The sequence below is a fragment of the Patella vulgata genome, chromosome 8 (assembly GCF_932274485.2).
Source record: "Patella vulgata chromosome 8, xgPatVulg1.2, whole genome shotgun sequence".
Classification (NCBI taxonomy): domain Eukaryota; kingdom Metazoa; phylum Mollusca; class Gastropoda; family Patellidae; genus Patella; species Patella vulgata.
In genome coordinates this window covers 35,823,898-35,830,992 of record NC_065886.2, presented here as the reverse complement: position 1 = coordinate 35,830,992, position 7,095 = coordinate 35,823,898, and the positions used below count along the sequence as shown (strand labels likewise).

Sequence of the window (7,095 nt, the reverse complement as noted above, 5' to 3'; positions counted from 1 at the left end):
TTATCTTTAAATAACTAATATATGAATTATTTGCCTCAGTACACAGATATTAAAACCTGCTGAAGTCCCAAGGAGATATATATTCATATTTCCATTTATTCTATACCCGTTTAAACAGTCATTTTAAACTATTTGGGTCAGATATCGTTTAAAAAAAACAAACTTATTTCATATTCACTATATGTACATGCGAATGAGGTATATGATATATACCGTCATTTTTTTTCTTTTAATATTCTTTGTAATCTACAAATAACTAAACTTGTTTCCTCTTACTCATAACTCACACATTATTCATATAAAATCTGTAGGTTTCAGTTATCAATTTTTTTTTTACCTATTGCACATAATATTTTCCGCCTGTCTAGCCCAGGTTGGCCTACATATTACCAAACGATAAGTGACACTCGATAACCGTGTACAAGACGGACATTAAGAAACTGAAAGTAAAATGTCGACAATTAGAGAAAAGTTTATCATGTTCAAGATGTTTATAATTTTACTGATTTTTCTATCTTCACTTCTGTTAACAGGTAGGCACCTCTGCATTTCATATTCTTTTGCTTAGAATATTAGCTTTGTTCTGGTCAGGTAGTGTCCAACGTGTTTTAACTTCTCGTATGGCAAGTTATTAGCTGATGTATTGGGAGGTACATACAGATGAATGAATATCACTCCCTTGCTATTAACGTTTCCTCGTTATGGTGATGGTGCAGAAAGCCTTCCTGTCCTTTGTTATTTGTGTACACGATATATATTGTTATCTGTTTACACTATATATATTGTTATTTGTGTACACTATATATATATTGTTATTTGTGTACACTCTATATATCGTTATTTGTGCACACTATATATATTGTTATTTGTGCACATTATATATATATTGTTATTTGTTTACACTATACATACTTCAATGTGATAAACTGTCGAAACAAATTATAACAGTTAATAACGTGAACTTTCTATCAACAAATCGCCAAATCACAAATATTATGTAGTTACAAAACCGACAAACTAATGTGCGGAACTGGGTTAATTTTGTCACATGTATGTTTATTTAAAGGCTCTCGTCCATTTATTGGGGTCCGAAACTTCATCGCCAGTTGTTGAGGTAGGGGAGGGGCTTTTGACTTTGTTGAGCATCAAAAAGCGATCATAACACTAAAGTGTTAGGCCATATTTAACATTAAACGTCGGAAGATACATCTCATTTGAGCAAGGAATATAATATGATCATGTCAGATACAGTCTATGAAAAAGTCACTTGCAAATTAGAATATTGTAATAGATGAACCTCTATCAGACATATTAAAATGAAATGAAATGATATAGGGTTTAACGTCCTACTCTTCTGCACCCATCCTGGGCTAATTGAAGACGGGCATACGCCACACAGTGTGCTATGAGGGAAATTTTGCCCGGGCAGCGGCACTACGATCTACTCTTATATCGAATTCCAACTGCCAAGGGATCTTTTACGTGCGCGCCAATGTGTACACGTGACCTCGGTTTTTCGTCCCATCCGAACGACTAGGCAGCTGTCCTTGTCAGGCCCTCCGTTCTGCATCACTGACAAGGGGAAACCACGCCGGAAAATCGAAATGAACTTTCTCGGCCAATGCAGGGATCGAACACCCGACCTCCAGGCTAGCGAGCCAGCGCCTTACCCACTTAGCCACGTGATCCCCCATTAGACATATTAGTCCACAAATGATTCAATTCCGTTTAGTATTCACAAAGAAGCGGATTGAAATTTCATCGATCTATGCTTCTCGTTATGCTAGTCGCCATTTTGTTGTCCACGAAAATTAAATAATAGGTCTGTTTTCAATACGATAAAATCCAGACAGGGACATTTTCTCGAGTTGACTTTTTGTGTTGATAAACACAACCAAACCTCACCAGTACTATCTGATACTTACAGTTTATATTATTAATATTACTAATTTAATATACCCAGTCATCAAACGTATCAGTGATCATATGTAAGTAATTTAATGCATATAATTATACAGTATCAATATATATAGTATGTAAACATATTGTTGACTCATTAAGTAATAAAATATTGTTTTACGGATAGGCCATATGTTATACCATTAAACTATGATGACAAAAAACTATAATTATATAACACTGTATGGCGTATGGTCGTCTTCATTAGCCCAGTATAGGAGCAAAACTGTAGGACGTTAAACCCCATTTCAATTCAATTCAGTTCATTTTATTATGCCCAATTAACCAGTGCATTAGCAAAATATTGCAGAAAAACTAATTGCGTCACAAACGAGGCTATCAACACGGATACAACAATGTAAACAATACTGTTTGGAGACAAACAACACTTCACCGTTTTTAATACCTTAAATCAATGTCCAGAGTTTTAGGGAAGGCCCCAGATTAAACGAAGCGCTGTCATGTTTCTGTACTTGGGATAGATTTGATTGAACGGGAAGAATAGACACACTTCCTCAAAAACTCAAGTATCAGAAGCCTACCCAGCAATGGCCAGAGAGGGATTTCTAGAGCCATTGTTTCAGGAGTATGCCTTTTAATTTGATTGAATCTATGTTGAGAAATTAATTGTTCAATTATCAATATATGATACTTTCCAAAAACAAAAAATACAAAGGATGACAAGCGGCTTTGAAAACAGTTTTTGACTGAAGATACTATGATATAATATAATATTGTGGAGTGAAATTCGTGTCACTGAAGATATTATAAAACAATCCCTTTGGCTCTTATTACAGAGTGGATATTGCAGAAATCATGCAGCAATAGGTTTTAGGTTTAAATCTAAACATGGTTTCTCATCGAAGATAAAATATATTATAATATTATGGAGTGTTTTCACTGACGAAATGAAATGGGGTTTAACGTCCTAAATTGTTCTGCCCCGACTGGGCTAATGACGACGGGCATACGCCACACAGTGTACAAAGGGGGGAGTTTTGCCCGACTCGGTGCGCTGTGTCCTGCTCTTATCGATGTTTTCAATGATATGATAATATAGTGCTATGGAGCGGAATTCGTGTTATTGTATAAATCACGCTTTAGGTTGGTTCACTCAGTGTTTATATCATATGTTTTTACCTTTTTCATTTCAGTTTTATCTTGTTATATTACTGATACAGAAATAGTAAACCAACATGAACGTGCTGAACTGTTTTTTAAACTGGATAAAATAACTGATGTGGACGATCTTTACGAAATAAAGAAACCCAATGGTATTATTCTATTCCTAGGTTTTCCTGGCCAGTTTAAACTTTTAAACAGGTGGATAAATGAATCATATAGAATCAATGTAGCTGTCAACAATATAACCTCATTTATATTTCAACTAGAGGAAGTAACGTCACACGATGCTGGTGTATATTGTTGTGCATCTGGGGAACTTGAAGTACCTGGTTGTGGTATAAAACTCATAGTTACAGGTAAATACTCTTATCACGTTAGATAGTTACCATAGCCATATTCAAAGTAAATAGTCATATTGCTGTTGAATACAAAGATGGGATAGTCACACATGGCTATGGTCTGCAACTTACCATTCTAGGCACATAATATTATTACTGTAGATATTCAGATCAAACCACGTAAATATATACAGTACATTTATTAAAGATAACGATGTAAATATTGTAACGTTGTTTCTTTTCATCCTATTTACATACGGTTTACTTTCGGTTCCACTAGACACTAGAATAGTTCCACCACTTGTTAGGGTCATAACAATCTGTCCAGTGTTTCAATATGGAGATTCCATTCCATTCACCAAATTTACCATCATCAGGCATGTGTTCATAATATGTATTTCTGTACCGGGTCGAGTTGTACACGTCCAAAATATACTTTAAACTGTCATATTCTGTTTTTGATCTATAATACGCAAATATTGTTATAATGATTACTCGGATGTACCTATTTATAAAATAGCTGCAGTATTTACATTAATGTTTGTGAATTATGAGATCTGTATGTGAACAATCTGGACTGTTGCGTATAGGATAAAATATTTTGGGGATTTCTTACAGATAAACCAAGTATAAGATTAGTTCCACCCGATGAACAACCAGTTCTACAACAAGTGAATGATAAATTATTAGGGGAGCTAACTCTGACTTGTAACGTTACATCAACAACCGAACCAACTGATCATAATTTACCTATGATGTATATATGGTTTAAACATGGCATATATTATGGTAATGGTAGTATACTAAACGATAGAGATGTTGATATAAATGATAAAGGAGATGATATAATCTGTATAGCTACAGATGATCCTGATTGTAAAACTAGTTTACAGGATTTAACACCTGGTTCTACACTGAACACAGGTAAGTTCATTTCAATAGTTTTTACATATTCTTAATTTATACGCCCACATGGAAATTGACCGTATATTGTCTTCAGCTCCGTCGGTTCGTCGATTCGTCATCCACAAAAAATTATTGTAAACACTCTACATTGTTCACATTAGTGGTCTCAGTGTACAGCGGCTGGCCTGGATATTTAAATATACACGACCTGGTCAGCATGGCGTTTATAAAAGATAGTCTCTTTTTATAGGAGAAATGTCGTTAGTAACTGCTGTTGTTCTCATCCCATACAGGCTTCAACGGCTTTAACTTCAAATAAAGGTCTTCTGTTTCATTGATCATATTTCTACATTGCATGATCAATGTCACATCTACAAGTTCATCTATTTTGTTGTGTAGCATTATCAATTTAACAAACGTATATACATATGGAACGTAACCTTTATATAAGATATAATAAAACACAATACTTTATAGAACCATCGTGTACACAATTATTATTCAAATATTGATTATACTACACCGTGTCCTCCATATTACCATGGTTTCTACACAATACTTTACCTATATAGACCCCATCGTGCACACAATTAGTATTCAAATACTGAGTATACTACACAGTTTCCTCGATATCTCAAAGTCATTCAAAATGCCTCGCTTTTCTATGTTTTTATTTTTGCTTTACTCTAGTAGTTAAGGGACATACAAGATGTAAAGATGTTTTGGGTACCTCTGATGATTTTATTCTTCAACCAGAATGTGAGTAGACAAATTTAAACTATTCATATTATCTTGAATTGAATATATTTGCTATATGAAATGAAATTATATAAAATGTTGACAATCTGTGACGCTGGAGGCACGAGGCTGCGCATCAGCCGATGTAGCGCAATAGGGAGAGTGTGGTAAGGTCACCCTGCCACTGGGGGGTGGCGGGTTGGGGGCAACCCACATAAATTTTTTTAAAGTTTCAGTATTCTTTAAACACTGTTTTGGCATATTTTACGGGGTTAAACTAAAACATCACACCAACATATTGGGATATGTAAAGGTTTTATACAGATAGAATCTTAACTAATCCTAATAAATGTTGTAAATAAATAGGAGTTAGGGCCTACTATGTAAATGTTTTGGGGGGACCAACAACCCCCCCCCCACCCCCACCCCCATGTGTGACGCCCATGGAGAACCGGTGCAGATTCAAAGTTCATGATTCATATCTTAACGGTTCTAGAATCGAGGTCGGCTACCCCCTTTGGTCAGCCTGTGGGTCTGTAATTGAGTAAAAATGTACTGTTACTATTATGTAGAACATACATCAAAATATAAATGAAGGTAATTAAGTTCATTATTTAGCCTTGGTTCCGGGGTAATGATGTTCATAGAATACTTTATTATATGGAATTGGCACATTACTGATTATTACTATCTGACATTGAGGTTTTGTGTCTTGGAAAAACATAATACAGATGGGCCATTATATGATACAACATTAAACTGAATATAACTATATTATATATATATAGGCAACAACATTAGTCTATTATGTTAAAAACTTATAATTATATTACAGATGGACCATATGATATACAATTAATCTATGATGATACAAATCTAAAACCTGATGAAGAAATAACGAAACGTGTAGGAGAGGAATTAACAGTTAATTGTATGAGTGATTGTGATCCAGCATGTATTATCAGTTGGTATAAAGATGGGAAGATTTTAAGTTATAATACTCAACTCATTCTACTAAATCTACAAGAATCAGATGATGGAGATTATACATGCACAGTATACAATATACATGCTACCAGAAATGTATCCTTTACACTATCTATCTATCCACCTCCTATTAAAACGACGACAGCCATTGCAGATAATGAACACCAAACATCTTTTATCCTAGATCTACCTAGTGAGTAATTTATTGAATATTAACTTCACATATTCACATATTCAGTTACTCAGTTGGTTTCCTCCAAACTGTCCAACTTTGAATATTAGTGACGGTCTTGTACTGTAACAGACTATATGTAAAAGGTTGGAATGATTACACAACAGATACAAATTCAGTACTACCAAACCCCACCAATACAACCTGACATCCACTGTTTATAAACATTGAGTATGTTGGGAAATATTGTGTTGATGTTCAGAATGAAGGTGGAAATCTGACACTATGTAGTAATTTTCAAGGTAGGCATAGAATTGGTTGCCATACATATCCAAATGCTAGTAACAGTATAATATAATGTATGTAATCGTTTAATGTTTAACTTTAATTTACGTTTACAGTATTGACAGACCCTGATTGTTGTCCACCAGCAGAAAACTCAATGTCAAGTGATGACGTCACTTTAGTTGAAGGTGGTGAAAAGATAATGATAGTAAGGGAGATAACTGGGTATCCTAGACCTTCAATAGAAATGGAATCGATAATATTACCAGTAGGGATTAACCGTCATTACCGATACATTAATTATACCCTGATTAATACAACTAAACCACATCATTATAATCTTAGTCTTTCTGTTTATGTTGTTACCAAACATTACATTGGTAAATACTGTATTTACTTAAAGAACAAGTATGGAGAATTGCGGGTGTGCCACACACTAACGCAGGGTTCGTATATTATTATTACAGAGCTATTCCATAATAACCTAATTCGTTTTTATAAATTAGCAATCGAAGACCCGTGTGCAGGTGACCTTTCTTGGGCATAGCATGAACCACCAAGAAAAGTTAAATTATTAATAAGAGC

The 7,095-nt window shown here is 34.5% G+C and overlaps 1 long non-coding RNA gene across 2 annotated transcripts; it reads left to right on the top strand.

Annotated features, from left to right (window-relative positions):
- Positions 1-3,117: 3,117 nt before the first annotated feature.
- On the top strand, positions 3,118-6,152 carry LOC130014008 (uncharacterized). 2 transcript variants are annotated; one of them, XR_008788985.1, is made up of 4 exons: positions 3,118-3,440; positions 4,041-4,346; positions 5,022-5,087; positions 5,902-6,152. It is a non-coding gene; the product is annotated as an uncharacterized LOC130014008 (long non-coding RNA). The 2 variants fall into 2 exon arrangements; XR_008788984.1 differs by having other exon boundaries at positions 5,019-5,087.
- The last annotated feature ends 943 nt before the right edge of the window (positions 6,153-7,095 follow it).